This window comes from Lithobates pipiens, unplaced genomic scaffold (assembly GCF_037356315.1).
Source record: "Lithobates pipiens isolate NorthernLeopardFrog02 unplaced genomic scaffold, aLitPip1_a1.2 Scaffold_23, whole genome shotgun sequence".
NCBI lineage: Eukaryota > Metazoa > Chordata > Amphibia > Anura > Ranidae > Lithobates > Lithobates pipiens.
The window spans coordinates 175,056,968-175,075,250 of NW_027507785.1; the positions used below are offsets into that span (position 1 = coordinate 175,056,968).

An 18,283-nucleotide genomic window follows, 5' to 3' on the forward strand; every position below is an offset into this window, starting at 1 on the left:
AGGGGAGACCCCCCCGCTGCATTCTCTTTTTTAATCCTCACCTGACAGGTTGGACGGATGGGGTTTTTTGCCTGTGACAGATGAATAAGCCTCTACCGCGTTGGCCCCAGCAGGTTCAAGCCTCTCCTGTTTGGAAGTCCCTCTTGTACAGTCTCTTTAAAGCTTTAAAGAAGCTTTTACTTTTTGCAGTGGACTCCCCTCTTTATTTTCTTCTAAAACCCTCTTATTTTTATGCTTGTATCTTCTTTGCTATCCATACTAAGAGGGATGTGATTTCCATTCTTTTTCCCCTTTACCTTGGGATTGCTGCGTCCTGTAGTCCCACTGTAGTCCTGTAGTCCCACGGCTGGCCGTTCGTTTTTTTCCTGCACTTGTTTCTGTTCTGAGCTGTAATTACAATCTAGATGGTGCCGTTCGGCCGCTCTGCGCACATGCAGAGCCAGTTTTCTTTTCCCTGTGTTTTTCTATGTATTACCCTTTCTAAGATTGCGTCGGAGCATTCAAGACGCTTCTGCACATGCGCGGAGCGTCAATTAGCCGCCGCAATGGCGCTATTTTTAAATACAGAATGACATTCTCTGTATGCTACTGTGCACTAGGGATGAGCTTCGTGTTCGAGTCGAACGTAAGTTCGACTCGAACATTGGTCGTTCGGGCGTTCGCCGAATTCCGAACGTTTGGGCCGTTCGCGGCAAAATTCATGTGGCCCACAATGCACTGCGATGGCGCAGTGCATTGCTGGCTCATGATTGGCCAAGCATGCACTGTGACCCCGCATGCTTGGCCAATCGCAGCGCCAGCAGCGAGGAGAGCCATGGTTGACCACAGGCATCCTGCCTGTGGCCAATCATAGCTCAGGCTGTGTAGTGCACGCCCCACACTATATAAGGCCGCCTTTGAGGCGGCCTCGTGTAGTGTGTTAGTTAGCATCTGAAGCAGTGGGTGTTCTGTGTACCTTCAACACAGTTACACACCAATCGTTTTTGGCTGATTTACTATCTTGCTCTTGTGTAGTGGTTACTGTCTGTGCCCTGACCGCAGTATACACCACTATATTCACCTCATCTATATAGCTAGTGATCTAGCTTTAATAATAGAGCTTGCAGTCAGTAGTGTTAGTGCGTGCTGTCTGCGTGCTCTGTACCCAGTACATACCACTATATCCACCTACATAGCTGTTCTCTATTTGAGCCCAATTGCCATCTGCAGGAGTTATTGGAAGTTGTGTGTGCTTCCAGCACAGCACAGTACAGTATACATCTGTATATACCCCTTTAACTCTGCTGTTTTCTGGTTATTGTCTGCGTGCCCTGACTGCGGTATACACCGTGATATTCACCTCACCTATATAGCTAGTGGTCCATCTTTAATAATAGCGCTTGCAGTCAGTAGTGTCACTCAGGAGATAGTGCGTGCTGTCTGCGTGCTCTGTACCCAGTACATACCGCTATAATCCACCTACATAGCTGTTCTCTATTTGGGCCCAATTGTCATCTGCAGGAGTTATTGGAAGTTGTGTGTGCTTCCAGCACAGCACAGTATACATCTGTATATACCCCTTTAACTCTGCTGTTCTATAAAAAAGGCATCTGCAGGAGTTAGTGGGTGTTGTGTGCCTCCAGCACAATATAAACTACCCAACTACTGTTTTACCCAACTCCCTTCAGGCCATTACCATGTCTGGAAGGCCAGCAAGGAGAAGCAGACAGGCGCGAGCCGATAAAAGAGGGCAAGCAGGCTCTGTGTCTAGAGACAGCAGTGCTGGTCGTGGACGCGGTGCATTGTCATCAGCACGTGGCCATGGGACATGCTTGTCCTTCTTTTCTGCAGCTGGACATGTTGAACCGCAACATGCCAACGACTTGGTAGAGTGGATGACCAAGCCCTCTTCATCCTGCTCATCCTCTCTCACCCAGTCTCAGGGTAGTAGCAAAGCAGCTGCCAACGCATCGTCTTCCCTCCTCTCAATGTCATCATCAGTGACTCCTTCCCTAGACCCACCACGTCCTCCTGAGGAGTCTCCTGAACTCTTTGAGCACAGTGTTGGGTACATGCTCCAGGAGGATGCCCAGTGTTTGGTGGGCTCTGATGATGACACTCAGCTAGAGGAAGGCAGTAGCGTGAGCGCAGGGAGAGAGGATGCTCAAGAAGCACAGCAATCTGGCAGTCATGTTCCACAAGCTGCAGCATACTGCCAGGTTTGCTACAGCGATGAAGAGGGAGGGGATGATGAGGGCACTGACTCCACGTGGGTGCCTGGAAGGAGGGAGGAGGAGGAGGAGGAGGAGGAGGAGGCACATGTCCAACGAGGCAGGATGCCCTCCGGGGGCCAGCTTAGGGGCAGCACACCGACTGAATCACACCGCAGAGCTCCGCCTGCGCAGAGCGCTTCCTCTGCGCGTTATTCTAAAAGTTCTTTGGTGTGGGCCTTTTTTGAGACGAGTGCATCAGATCGCACCGCTGCTATTTGCAACATATGTCTCAAGCGTATCTCACATGGCCAAAACATCAGCCGCTTGGGCACCACATGCTTGACCAGACATATGTTGACCTGCCATGCAGCTCGTTGGCAAGCGTACCTCAAAGACCCACACCAAAGAACAAAGCGGACCTCTCCTTGCTCCTCATCAGCTGGCATCTCCAACCCCACTAGACCTTCAGTCCTCTCTGAAACCTGCTCTGAGAGGAATGAAGGTGTAGAATTAGGTGTGTCACAGCCAAGTGCTTCCGGGAACTCTGCTAGTGGTACATCCACGTCCGATTATAGCAGGCAAATGTCCCTGCCCCAGCTGCTGGACCGGCGGAAGAAATTTACTCCCAGCCATCCACATGCCCAGCGGTTGAATGCTAGCTTGGCTAAATTGCTAGCACTTCAACTGCTGCCTTTTCAGTTGGTAGACTCGGCCCCCTTCCGTGAGTTTGTACAATGTGCGGTTCCTCAGTGGCAGGTCCCCAAACGCCACTTTTTCTCACGGAAGGCGATTCCGGCTCTCTACCGGCATGTGGAAGGCAATGTCCTTGCCTCGCTGGACAGGGCGGTCAGCGGTAAGGTGCATATTACCGCTGACTCATGGTCCAGCAGGCATGGACAGGGACGTTACCTGTCTTTCACGGCCCATTGGGTCACTCTTCTGGCTGCTGGGAAGGATGCAGGACAAGGTGCAGTAGTGTTGGAGGTTGTTCCGCCACCACGCCTCCAAAATGCTACTATTGGTTGTGACACACCTCTCTCCTCCACCCCCTCCTCTTCTTCTTCCTCCATGGCCTCTTCCAGTGCTCTGTCCTCAGAACCAGCGGTGCTCCGTAGGCGTTCCAGGGGCTACGCAAGTACGCAGGCAAAACGATGCCATGCCGTGCTTGCGCTGGTTTGTTTGGGGGACAGGAGCCACACTAGGGTGGATGTTTTGTCAGCTCTGCAGGGGCAGGCCGAGAGGTGGTTGACGCCACGCCAGCTTAAGCCAGGAATGGTGGTTTGCGACAATGGCACCAACCTCCTCTCCGCCCTCCGACAGGGACAACTGACCCATGTGCCTTGTGTAGCTCACGTCCTTAACCTGGTGGTGCAGCGGTTCTTGGGCAGGTACCCCGGCTTACATGATGTCCTGAAGCAGGCCAGGAAAGTCTGTGTGCATTTCCGCCGATCATTTAATGCCTGTGCTCGGCTGGCTGAGCTCCAAAAGGAGTTGAACCTGCCCAAGAACCACCTTATATGTGACATGCCCACCAGATGGAACTCAACATTGGCCATGCTGCAGCGGCTGCACACGCAGCAGAGGGCCATCAATGAGTACCTGTGCGACTACGGCACCAGGACAGGGTCAGGGGAGCTTGGTTTTTTCTCACCACGCCAGTGGGGCATGATCAGGGATGCATGCACTGTCCTGTCACCGTTTGAGGAGGCCACAAGGATGGTGAGCAGTGACAGTGCATGCATCAGTGACACTGTACCTCTTGTCCACCTCTTGGAGCATACGCTGCGTGGAATAATGGACAGGGCACTTGAGGCAGAACAGAGGCAGGAAGAGGAGGACTTCCTTGCCTCTCAAGGCCCCCTTTATCCAGACAGTGTTCCTGCTGTGCCACCCATCACACAGGAAGAGGGTGAGGAGGAGGAAGAGGAGGAGGAGGATGATTGTGTCAGCATGGAGGTGGAGGCTGGCACTCAGCATCAGCATCAGCAGCAGCAGTCTTAAAGGGATGATTTACAGTCCCAAGAAACACGTGGACTTGTACGTGGCTGGGAGGAGGTAGCTGCGGATCATGTTGTCCTTAGTGACCCAGAGGACTCCGGACCGAATGCCTCAGCTAACCTACGCTGCATGGCCTCCCTGATCCTGCAAAGCCTGCGGAAGGATCCTCGTATTCTTCGGATCAAGGAGAGGGACCATTACTGGCTGGCCACTCTCCTTGATCCACGGTACAAGGGTAAGGTTGCCGACCTTATCTTGCCATCGCAGAGGGAGCAGAGGATGAGACATCTCCGGGAGGCCTTGCAGAAAGCTCTGTGCAACGCGTTCCCAGAGACTGGGAGGTCACAAACTCCTGGTCCTGGACAACGTGTTGCTGAGGCATCAGTCAGAAGGAGCGGTGGAGAAGGTGGCCGTCTGACTGATGCTTTCAGACAATTTTTTAGTCCGCAGCCCCAAGGTATGATTGGTTCCAGCACCCATCGCCAGCGTCTAATTTACATGGTGCAGGAATACCTAGGGGCAAGGTCAGACTTGGACACCTTTCCCACTGAAAATCCTCTGGCTTACTGGGTCTTGAGGATGGATCACTGGCCAGAGCTTGCACAGTATGCAATTGAGCTACTGTCCTGCATCCAGCGTTCTTTCGGAACGCACCTTCAGTGCTGCTGGTGGCTTTGTTACCGATCACAGGGTGCGCCTGTCCACCGAATCAGTTGATCGACTGACCTTCATCAAGATGAATCAGTCTTGGATCACCCACAGCTACCAAGCACCTGAAGCTGATGTAACCGAATAATTTTTTTTGAAATACCACATCCCTTCAAGACTGCCTATGCTGATGCTGAGTGACTGTCCTGTTATGTTGATTGTCTATCCTCTTCCTCCTCCGCTGATATGTTGGAAGAACATTTTTGGTTCTGGGTGATGCCAGCAGCCCAATTTTTCTGCCCCTGTTTAACAGGGGCGTTTAATTACAATTTTTGATGCAATGCTTTGCAGCAGGGCTAATTCCTGCAATAAAACTAGAGTATATGGCAGAGGTTGGAGTGTGGTGGCACCAGCACCAGTGCGTAAGGCCCAATTTTTCTGCCCCTGTTTAACAGGGGCGTTTAAGTACAATTTTTGATGCAATGCTTTGCAGCAGGGCTAATTCCTGCAATAAAACTAGAGTATATGGCAGAGGTTGCAGTGTGATGGCACCAGTGCCTAAGGCCCAATTTTTCTGCCCCTGTTTAACAGGGACATGTAATTACAATTCTTGATATAATATTTCACAGGAGGGCCCCTTCCTGTGCCCACCCAGAGTAACGGTGAGGACTTATAGTGTTTTGGCACCAGCACCACAACCACCAAAGGTCAATTTTTCTACCACTGTTCAACAATGGCATGTAATTACAATTCTTGATATAATCGTTCACAGCAGGGAGCTCCAGCGCCCACCAAGAGTCACTTTGAGGGCTTACAATGTTGTGGCAAAACCAACACCTTGTTCCGCCATTTCTGCAGAGCATATAGGGCAGGCCCCTACTTTCAAACATCCAACTTACAAACATCAGACAGCAGCAAGTGAGATGAAAAAAGATGGACGACAAAACAAATTATACAGGGGTGATAACCCTTCCCTATGTTTTCCAAAAAGCTTAAAAATAGTTTTTTTGACTGGAGCTACACTTTAAAAATGTACCAGTTGAAAATTACAAACAGATTCAACTTAACACAACAAACCTACACAGTCCCTGTCTTGTTTGCACCGCCTGTATACTGCTGTTCTGAGTATATAGGGCCTGGGGGCCACACGCATTTCCTTTTTTTAATATGGGTACGGGGTTCCCCTTAATATGCGTACAAGACCCAAATAGGCTGGTAATGGGCAGGGAGGGCTACCCATGCCATTTTTCTGAATGATTTTCAACCATATTGCAGGAACCAGATATAACATTAAAACCGCAAGCAGTTTTAAATGGTGTTATTTCCGTTTAATGTCATTTTGTGCAGGGACTGTTCTAAACACGGGAAACACGTGGCACTTCACAGGCATACTACAGACACCCCCCAGGCACCATATTTAAAGGAATATTTCACTTTTTTTTTTCACTTTAATCACCATTAAAAACAGTGCTCCCGCCAAAACGGCCATTTTTAAAACTTTTTTTTGCATTGACCCATGTCCCCTGAGGCAGGAGTCAGGTCCCCAAACCCTTTTTAGGACAATATCTTGCATATTAGCCGTTAAAATTAGCACTTTCCATTTCGAACGTTCGAGTCCCATAGACTTCAATGGGGTTCTAACGTTCGTTACGAACGCGGGGTCCGTTCGAGAGTTCTGGTGCGAACCGAACCGGGGGGTGTTCGGCTCATCCCTACTGTGCACTCTGCAAACTCTAAGAGGATTACTGCCCCTGCAAAGTAATCACCTTTCAGGCCTAAGGCAAGTCCCTACGGGATTCCCTTATTGTTATAATAATGTTTTTTTTACGTTTTGATAAATAAATAGTAAATAATATTTAAATAAATAAATAAATATAAATATATATATATATATATATATATATATATATATATATATATATATATATATATATATATGTATATATATATATATATATATATATATATATATATATATATATGTATATATATATATATATATATATATATATATATATATATATATATATATATATATATATATATATATATATATATATATATATGTATGTATATATATATATATATATATATATATATATATATATATGTATATATATATATATATATATATATATGTATATATGTATATATATATATATATATATATATATATATATATATATATATATATATATATATATATAATGTATATATATTCCTGGACTCGCTTTTTTCTTTTTTTCCCCTCTATTCTTAGACTGTCCTTTCCCCTTTTTTTCTATGGAGTCCACTGCCCATGCAGACCACCATCAGCAAGTTAGGTAAGAGGCTTTACCATACAAGGTAAGTATTGAAGGGGAGGAAAAAAGAGTGCCAGACGTTTTATTCAGCAGCCCGTCTAGATCAAGAGCCGCAAGCTCCTGGCATGGAAAAAGATCTAGCCATACGTCAAGCAGGAGGTCCCGCAGGAGTCGATCAAGATCTCCTTCACGGCACAGAAGGCACAGTCACTCACGTCATGGCTACTCACACCATAGCCGATCAATTCACAGGACATCTCCTTCTTTGCACCGTCAAAGCCTCCACACCCGACCCGCAGCAAACACTTGCTGGGTATGCTGCGCTCCGGCACTGCCAGATAAACTTGTCTGTCACTCTTGCTTCAATTAAGCTACTAAAGAGAAAGGGGCAGACGCAAGAATTGCTACAGACCTCATAAGAGAGTCAGTGCGGGAGTCCATACTGGAAACGCCAACACCTAGAGCTGCTCTCAGTACGTCTTCCGCAGAACTCCCATCTCACTCAGGCATCAGAATGTTCCTCTGAGGATGAGGGTCAGGAAATGTTAGTAGCCTTTGATTTTTCCCTGGTAGAACCCTTTGCAAAGTCTGTTAAGGAAGCAATCGGTTGGCAAGACGATACGGCAGAACCTCAGAAAAAACAGAAATATTTTTCCAAATCTTAAAAGGGATCCCGTATCCTTCCCATTTATAGAAGAGCTGGAGGATCTCAAAGACAAATTGGAGAGGTCTGACAAAAGATCTAGTCTTACAAACAGATTAGCCAAAATGTACCCTTTAACCACTTTCAGACCGGACCATTTTGCTGGTAAATGACCAGAGGTCTTTTTACACTTTGGCACTGCGCTGCTTTAACTGGTAATTGCGCGGTCATGCAATGTTGTACCCAAACAAAATTTGCGTCCTTTTCTTCCCACAAATAGAGCTTTCTTTTGATGGTATTTGATTGCCTCTGCGATTTTTATTTTTTGCGATATAAACGTAAAAAGACCGCAAATTTTGAAAAAAAATGATATTTTCTACTTTTTGTTATTAGAAAAATCCAATAAACTCAATTTTAGTCATACATTTAGGCCAAAATGTATTCAGCCACATGTCTTTGGTAAAAAAAAAGTCAATAATTGTATATTTATTGGTTTGCGCAAAAGTTGTCACATCTACAAACTAAGGTACGTTTTCTGGAATTTACGCAGCTTTTAGTTTACGACTGTCTATCTCATTTCTTGAGGTGCTAAAATGACAGGGCAGTACAAAACCCCCCCAAATGACCCCATTTTGGAAAGTAGACCCCCTAAGGAAATTGATAAGAGGCATGTTGAGCCCATTGAATATTTTATTTTTTTGCCTCAAGCGATTGAATAATGACAAAAAAAAAATTTTTTTTTTTTTTTTACACAAAGTTGTCACTAAATGATATATTGCTCACACATGCTATGGGCGTATGTGAAATGACACCCCAAAATAAATTCTGCTGCTTCTCCTGAGTACGGGGATACCACATATGTGGGACTTTTTGGGAGCCTAGCCGCGTACAGGGCCCCGAAAACCAAGCACCGCCTTCAGGCTTTCTAAGGGCGTAAATTTTTGATTTCACGCCTCACTACCTATTACAGTTTTGAAGGCCATAAAATGCCAAGATGGCACAAAACCCCCACAAATGACCCCATTTTAGAAAGTAGACACCCCAAGCTATTTGCTGAGAGGCATGTTGAGTCCATGGAATATTTTATATTTTGCCACAAGTTGCGGGAAAATTACAAACTTTTTTTTTTTTTTTTTTTTTTTCACAAAGTTGTCACTAAATGATATATTGCTCATGCATGCCATGGGCATATGTGAAATGACACCCCAAAATAAATTCTGCTGCTTCTCCTGAGTACGGGGATACCACATATGTGGGACTTTTTGGGAGCCTAGCCGCGTACGGGGCCCCGAAAACCAAGCACCGCCTTCAGGCTTTCTAAGGGCGTAATTTTTTGAGTTCACTTCTCACTACCTATTACAGTTTTGAAGGCCATAAAATGCCAAGATGGCACAAAACCCCCACAAATGACCCCATTTTAGAAAGTAGACACCCCAAGCTATTTGCTGAGAGGCATGTTGAGTCCATGGAATATTTTATATTTTGCCACAAGTTGCGGGAAAATTACAAACTTTTTTTTTTTTTCACAAAGTTGTCACTAAATGATATATTGCTCACGCATGCCATGGGCATATGTGAAATGACACCCCAAAATAAATTCTGCTGCTTCTCCTGAGTACGGGGATACCACATATGTGGGACTTTTTGGGAGCCTAGCCGCGTACGGGGCCCCAAAACCAAGCACCGCCTTCAGGCTTTCTAAGGGCGTTACAGTTTTGAAGGCCATAAAATGCCAAGATGGCACAAACCCCCCCCCCCAAATGACCCCATTTTAGAAAGTAGACACCCCTAAATTTAGGGGTACACTAGTGAGACTAGGTAATAAATGGCGGGTGCCCTGAAACTATAAAAAAATAACTAACCAACCAGCGTCACCTGTAACAGTTATATGGTGATCACTGGTGAAAGGGTTAACTAGGGGGCAATCAGGGGGCTTTATGCGGTAGTATATGGGGGTCCCTGGCGCTATAAAAAGCTGCGGCGAACCTAAATACCTACCTGCCTAACTAGCGTCACCTGTGACACTAATACAGCGATCAGAAAAACGATCGCTTATTAGGCTGGGTTCACACTGGAGCGATGCGGGAACGCCACGAATGCGCGGCGGGTTCCCGCATCGCATGCCTCCCGGCGGCAGTTCACACTGCCCTATGCGAACTGCTGGGAGTGTCAGTGAAATGTTAATGACACCCCCAGATCAGTTCGCATATCGCAGTGCGATCTGCAAACTTGGATCGCATGGTGTGAACACCCATGCGATCCGATTCTGCTGCGGACCAAAAAAAGGGTCCCGTGCGAGTTTGCGGCGGGTGCGGCGGGTGCGACACGAATTCAGCCATACTATCTGTATAGCTGAACTCGAATCGCACAGAGATCGGATGTGATTTGCACTGCAGTGCGGTGCGAATCACATCCGTTCTCATAAACCGCTGCAATGTGAACCCAGCCTTAGTGACACTGGCGACGGGGGGTGATCACGGGGTTAAACCTTTATTGGGGGGGTTAGGGGGGTACCTTAGAACTAAAGGGGGCTAACCCTAACTGCCCTAACAGTTATTAGTCACAAATGACACCTGCCGGGTGATCAGGGGGTTAAACCTTTATTAGGTAATAAATGGCGGGTGCCCTGAAACTATAAAAAAATAACTAACCAACCAGCGTCACCTGTAACAGTTATATGGTGATCACTGGTGAAAGGGTTAACTAGGGGGCAATCAGGGGGCTTTATGCGGTAGTATATGGGGGTCCCTAGCGCTATAAAAAGCTGCGGCGAACCTAAATACCTACCTGCCTAACTAGCGTCACCTGTGACACTAATACGGCGATCAGAAAAATGATCGCTTATTAGGCTGGGTTCACACTGGAGCGATGCGGAAACGCCGCGAATCCGCGGCGGGTTCCCGCATCGCATGCCTCCCGGCGGCAGTTCACACTGCCCTATGCGAACTGCTGGGAGTGTCAGTGAAATGTTACTGACACCCCCAGATCAGTTCGCATATCGCAGTGCGATCTGCAAACTCGGATCGCATGGTGTGAACACCCATGCGATCCGATTCTGCTGCGGGCCAAAAAAAGGGTCCCGTGCGAATTTGCGGCGGGTGCGGCGGGTGTGGCGGGTGCGGCGGGTGCGGCGAATGGCTGAACTCGAATCGCACAGAGATCGGATGTGATTTGCACTGCAGTGCGGTGCGAATCACATTCGTTCTCATAAACCGCTGCAATGTGAACCCAGCCTTAGTGACACTGGCGACGGGGGGTGATCACGGGGTTAAACCTTTATTGGGGGGGTTAGGGGGGTACATTAGAACTAAAGGGGGCTAACCCTAACTGCCCTAACAGTTATTACAGTCACAAATGACACCAATGCAAAAAAAAAAAAAAAAAAAAAAAAATGACATTGGTGTCACTGTGACTGGGGGGCAGGGGTAATTGGGGGGGTGATCGGGGGGTAAAGGGGGGGTGTGAGTGTGCCTGGCATGTTCTACTGTGTGTGGGATGTGTTGGTGCAACTCACTGATCCGCTCTCCTCCGTGTCGGAACGAAAAATACCGACACGGAGGAGAGAATACATCACTTCCTCTCCTGTGTTTACATTACAGGAGAGGAAGTGATGTCACCGGGGATTTCCATTCGTCGGGAGCGATCGCGAGGGGGTGGCCATGAATGAATGGCCGTCCCCTCGTCCGGGATCGCTCCCGAACGAAAACCGACCGCCGCAGGCACCGGGCGGGGGCCCGATCGGGCCCCCGACCCGCGGGAGGCAAAGCACGTACATGTACGTGCTTATGCCTGCCCGTGCCATTCTGATGACGTACATCGGCGTGAGGCGGTCGGCAAGTGGTTAAAGGAGTCAAAAGTGAAGCCTCTGATTAATGCTCCCATCGTTGATCCTTCACTTATGCGTCTCACCCGCCACGTCACACTTCCAATTGAGGATGGGGTTTCCTTTCGGGATGTGCTCGACCGGAATATGGACCTAGAACTGAAGAAAGCGTATTCCACGGCTGGGGGAGCTTGTAGACCAGCGGTTACCACAGCAGCAGTAGCCAGAGCCATCGCAGGATGGGCTTCTAAAGTAGAAAAGGATCTACAGGATGGCATTGAAATGGAAAAGATTATTTCCTCTCTGCAAGAAATCAAGCTAGCAGGAGACTTTGTAGCAGAGGCATCAGTGGACATTATAAGATCTTCGGCCAGAGCTATGCTGGCTTCTGTAACAGCAAGAAGAGCACTTTGGCTCAAACAATGGATGGCGGATACAGCATCTAAATTGGTACAGAATTCCATATGTTGGCGCAAACCTGTTCGGCGCCAAGTTAGACTCTGTCATCTCAAAGGTAACGGGAGGGAAGTCAGGCCTGATCCCCTCCGATAGAAGACTCAAAACACAAAAAGGACCGACTTACAGACGTAATCTTCCTGACAAATATAGAGAGTCCAGATCCTACCGTCCTGGTAGGGAATTCAGAAGGGACTGGAAGAATACGAAACTTTCTTTTTTGAGGCTACAGAAATCTAAGGCCACCCCGGCAGGGGAACCACAGAAGTCATTTTGAAGTTTTGCGCACCCACCAAGCTCAGGTGGATGCAAGGCTAAGAAACTTTACCAAAATCTGGTCAGACCATATAAAAGATTTATGGACATTGTCCACGATCCAATTTGGACACAGGTGGAAATTCAAAAACGGACTCCTGCCAAATTATTTCCAGGCAACCAGAGTTCCATCCTCAGTACCCCAGAAGAGCCTGCTAGTAAAGTACGTAGCAGAATTGAGACAAAAGGGAGCGATCTTGGAGGTCCCAGCATGCCAGAAGGGAAGAGGGTTCTACTCGCCCTTGTTTCTGGTAAAAAAAGAAGACAGGGGATTTGCGACCTGTATTAGACCTCAAAAAACTCAACAGAAATTTCAAAGTGGAGGCTTTCAAAACGGAAAGCCTTCAATCCATACTTCTGGCAATAAATCTGGGCGATCGGATGCTTTCAATAGATTTATCGGACGCTTATCTGCATATACCAATTCATCCAGCCTTTCAAAAGTTTCTCCGGTTTGCCATAAACCAACATCATTTCCAATTTCGGTGCCTCCCGTTCGGCATCTCTTCGGCACCCAGGACATTCACGAAAGTATTATTACCGTTGGTGGCATTCCTCCGAGAAAATGGTTTACACGTCCACCATTACCTGGACGACATCCTACTTTTAGCAAGGGACCAAGAGACGTTGATTCACCATCGGAAGATCCTCCTTACAACCCTCCAGAAGTTTGGATGGATAATCAATTGGGAAAAGAGCTGTCTGCAACCTACACAAAATATGATATTTTTAGGGGCAGATCTGAACACCAAAACGAACAAGATACAGCTCCCACAAGAGAAAATCCGGCCACTGATTCTGAAAATTCAGAAGCTGCTGTCGAAAAATTACTTGCCAGCCAGAGCATGTCTGAGTGTACTAGGGTCCATGTCCTCAACCATACCCATGGTGCAATGGGCACAGTGGCACATGAGAACCTTACAGAACTCATTCCTAAGGCAGTGGGATGGAGTCTCAAAGCGTCAGACCATCTTCATCTCCGGTTCGGTGAAACAATCGATATGGTGGTGGACGCGCCCGAGCAATCTCGGGAAATACACACCGATAGTTCCTCCAGTTCCGGAAGTAGTCACTTCAGATGCCTGCCAGAGCGGTTGGGGGGCCCACTATCAAGACCAGGCAGCCCAGGGCCAGTGGCATTTTAAGGCTCAAGGTTTGGTCTCGAACATTTTAGAGCTCAGAGCAGCCTTTCATGCCTTAAGGGCATTCGCACCGTTTCTGACGGACAGGAATGTGCTCATTCGAATGGACAATCAAGTAGCAGTGTCTTATATTCAGAAGCAAGGGGGTACCAGAAGTGTCACTTTGATGGAGGAAGTTCGGCCCATCTTGGAGTGGGCTCAGATACATCTAGTAAGTCTGAAAGCGGTGTATGTCCTAGTGGCACAAAACATATTAGCTGACTACCTGAGTCGAGAAATGCTATCCAACGAGTGGTCGTTAAACCCTCGGACTTTCTCCCTCCTTACGGAGATCTGGGGAACACCGGAAGTAGATTTAGCAGCCACTCCGCTGAATACCAAGTGCCACAGATTCCCGTCAAGGGGTTCATTCCCATCGACGGAGGGAGTGGACTGTCTAGTTCACCCATGGAACTTCAAGTTGGGGTATATATTCTCTCCAACTCCGTTAATTCCGAGGTTCCTATCCAGGCTTCGGAGATCCTTGGTGACAGTAATTGCGATTATTCCACTGTGGCCGAGGAGGCCGTGTTTCACTACACTCTTACAACTCAGCCTTCAACCTCCAGTTCTTCTCCTGGTGACTCCCGATCTTCTGTCTCAAGGTCAATACTTAAACCCTGCACCAGAGAAATTGCACCTGATGGCCTGGAAATTGAAAGGGCTAGGCTGAGATCGCATGGATGTTCTCATGAAATCATATCAACCCTATTGCAAGCCAGGAAGGTCACTACCAATAACATCTATTCAAAGGTTTGGGAAAGATTCTGCTTCATGGCACAACAGAAAGGATGGAATGCCCTTTCTCCGGAGCCCTTTCAAGTCCTGGAATTTCTCCAGTCAGGGGTCAACAAGGGGCTAAGCTTAAATACCCTAAAGGTCCAAGTGTCAGCTCTGTCAGCAAAAACGGATACTAAATGGGCATTCCACCCACTAGTAATCCAATTTTTAAGAGCCTATCTAAAGATTAAGCCCCCCAGGAGACCGATCTTTCCATCATGGGACCTTTCGGTAGTCCTCCATGCTCTCTCTTCTCCTCCGTTTATTCCTTTTGAAACAATCTCTCTATGGGACTTGACTTTAAAACTGTGTTTTTCTCATTGCAATTACATCAGCCAGGAGAGTGTCAGAGATCCAAGCATTAATGGTTTCGGAACCCCACTTAGTTCTCTTTCCCGACAGAGTAATCCTAAGATCTTCAGAACACTTCATACCCAAAGTGGCAACTTCTTTTCATTACAATCAGGATATCATACTTCCATCCTTCACGGATGATCAGGGTAATCCTCATCCACTAGATGTCAAAATAACCATCATAAACTACTTATCTGCTACCACTTCCTTTAGGAAGATGGACTCTCTTTTGATCATTACCCATGGAACCAGGCACGGTCAGGCAGTCTCCTCACGCACTATTGCATCCTGGTTAGTCAGAACCATTAGGAAAGCTTACTCCACCCAGCATATGGCAATTCCCGAAGACATCAGGGCTCATTCAACTAGGGGAGTGGCTACCTCCTGGGCAGCGTATTGCAGAGTCTCACCAGAGACAATATGCAGGGCAGCAACATGGTCCTCCAGGAACACCTTTATTTCACACTACAAAGTGGATTCTGCTCATTTATCCATGGCAGACTTCGGCAGATCAGTCATTAGAGACAATTCTTCAGCATTATAAGGAATAAATATTATTTTACTTGCACCCTCCTGACTGGCGAGTTATTTCCCAGTGTGTGCTGCCATGAAGGCATCAGGAAAACGGAAAATTGTATACTCACCTTTCCGTAATTTTCCTTTCCTGACGCATCTTCATGGCAGCACACAGTCGCCCTCCCTGTTTCTTTTGTGATGATATTTACGGAGAATGCAGCGGGGGGGGGGGGTCTCCCCTTCAAATTTATAGTTAATCCAATCCTGTCAGGTTGTGGGGGCGGAGTCCCAACCCAGTGTGTGCTGCCAGTGTGTGCTGCCATGAAGATGTGTCAGGAAAGGAAAATTACGGAAAGGTGAGTATACAATTTTCCGTTTTTTTTACTTTTCACTTATAAAACACATCAAATAAAAAAAAAATGTAAAAAAATCAAATTTCTTCATAAGTTTAGACCAATATGTATTCCGCTACATATTTTTGTTAAAAAATATCCCAATAAGCCTATATTGATTGGTTTGGGCAAAAGTTATAGCGTCTACAAACCTATGAGATTTATTTTTTAACTAGTAATGGAGGCAATCAGCGACTTATAGCAAGACTACAATGCTGTGATGAGCATCCTGACACTAACTGACATTTTTGACACTTATTGGGGACTAGTGACACTAATGCAGTGATCAGTGCTAAAAATATCAACTGTCACTGCTGTACTAATTACATACATAGTTGAATAGTTTAGTTGAAAAAATACACTAGTCCATCTAGTTCAACCAATACACTAATGATACTGGCTGGAGGGGGTTAACATCATTGGTGATCAAAAGGTTTACTGTGTGCCTAGCCTGTGTATTACTATACTGTGTGATGTGCTTTTACTAGGGGAAGAGATTGAATTTATTCTCTGCTTTGCAGGGAGACAAATTCTATCCCTTCTATCCTATAAGAACAGTGGTCTTCCTTGTTTACATAGGCAGATCATAATTCTGGCTCTGTGCCTAACGATCAGACATCAGGTACTATGTACCCACCGATCGGCTTCTGCTGTGTGTAGTCACAGTGGAAGCGAGCAGCCAATGGCGCGCATGTGTGCCCCTTACCTGAAAATGTTGGATCACGTATGTATATGTGATCCAGCACACAGGAGCTGCCCTGTAGCACTAAAACGCCTATAGGGCAGACCTTAAGTTGGTAAACAGAAAAAACAAAGTGAAAGTTCAACACAGATGGGTTGCCCACGCAGGGGTTCTTCTCCTGCAAACACAATGACAAAAACCAAGCCACCTGGCTCTTAAGGCTTACTCAGCCTTTGTTGCAGTACCTTGCTGCACAGCCCACTCCTGGCCTCCAAACAGGATTTTCTAGCCCCCCCAGGTTTGCTTGCTCTTCCAAAGACTTTCAGACTTCCTTCGGCCCCCTTGGACCTGCTGTAATAGAAAGCAAAAAAGGGAAGAATCAACCAAGGCTTTTGATACAGAATAAAAAATGTACTTTATTGAAACGTAGGGGGAGGGGCCACATACAACTAGTGTATGCAAAAAGGGAATATAGTCAATCCTATTTAACACTATATATCTCACTAAATATAACAATCCATAAAAATATGCTGCAGCATTATAAGATTAAAAATGCAGGGAAAAAACATACACCGTGTATCCATTATACCCCAGATGAAAGTGACGGCATAATTCAGTCCATAATTAACTCATTTGTAATGGGGGTTTACATATATCCACACAGAAATAGTTACACATGTACCCAAGTACTTATTTTAGGATTAGAATGTACTTTCAGAGATGGCCTCTATAGACAAGATAGCAATATTATTATCAAAGAAGCATAGTCTCAGAGTTCTGTATAAAGCATCCAATCATTTAAGTAGATTTGGAAACAGTTGCATTTCTATTTATTAAGAATGTATCCAAATGTATGGAGCAGCTTTTCACAGTGTCTAATTCCTTTCAGACACACATCTCACACCGAATGTATCCAGCTGCATAGAGTGGCTTTTTATAGTGTCAAAGTTCTTTCAGACACACATCTCATACCATTAGTGCAGGTTAAACCAGACAGCACTTAATAGATTCACTGCTTATGTCAGTCAGACAGTAAAAGGGGAAACAGCAGGATTCAAACATACTGAGTTATTGATAAGCAAAAGGGCGGCCCAGCTGGGCTCTCACCACTCCAATCGCTGAAAGTCCTCAGGTTTGTTATCTCACTGCTATTTCTGCTTATCAGTGCTGTTCACAAGTGATTCAGACATAGCTCACATAGCTGCTGTCCTGGTGTGCTGCTGTACTCAGTGGAGAGCTTCTCCAGTCCTTCCACGTGATCAGCAGTCACATGGCCGGTCAGGTCTGTTGAACGAAAAGCCAAAGAGATTGGATCACTTTGCTTTCGGTGGAGTGGATTGTAAAAATGTAGTATCAAATGCCAGTCCTAAAGGGATTCATTCCTTTCATTGCTGGGTTGAAAGGTGCGCTAATTGTCTGCAGAGTGACCTCGCATTTCATGCGTTAACGTTTTATACACCTCCGTGCACTTCTTCAGAACTAATTGGCATGGAAAACAATCTTTCCTTAAGTAACAGACAATTTCCAATCACATTAGTCCATGCCAAAGGTTTGTATTCTACCATCTAGTGGTCAGGTTAAATAATGCAAGGTATTTTAAAAGAAGGGGAAAAAAGGTGCAAGTTATATATCAATGAAGTCCCTTCGCTGGTATTAAAGAATGGGGATGGGCTAAAACCAAGAAGCCCTAATACCCACAACCATAACCCCAACATGAGGATAATGTACACATAACCATTAACATCTCTTCATAGCATGGAATGGTCCTATTAAAGTATATCTAGAAATTCCTTCCCATATCAAAAGGGGAGAGAAAGAAGAACCACATAGCATGGGATGATCATATTAAAATCCATCTAGAAATTTCATCCCTCATCAAGGGGGAGGGGGAAAGTGGGAAACAGGAGAAATTAAAAGATAAAGAGAAAAAAAAGGGGGGATTATTCAAGAAGGAAAACAAGGAAAGAAAGAAAAAGAAAAATTAGAACAGTGAAAAGAAA

General features: G+C 46.2%; 1 long non-coding RNA gene across 1 annotated transcript in view; it reads right to left on the reverse strand.

Annotated features, from left to right (window-relative positions):
* Positions 1–17,474, reverse strand: part of LOC143927005 (uncharacterized) — a 33,319-nt gene extending 15,845 nt beyond the window's left edge. The window contains exons 1-2 of the long non-coding RNA XR_013262197.1: positions 17,348–17,474; positions 16,529–16,634 (exon numbers count right to left, since the gene is read on the reverse strand). This is a non-coding gene — a long non-coding RNA (uncharacterized LOC143927005). The remainder of the gene's footprint in view (positions 1–16,528; positions 16,635–17,347) is intronic.
* Between the last annotated feature and the right edge of the window lie 809 nt (positions 17,475–18,283).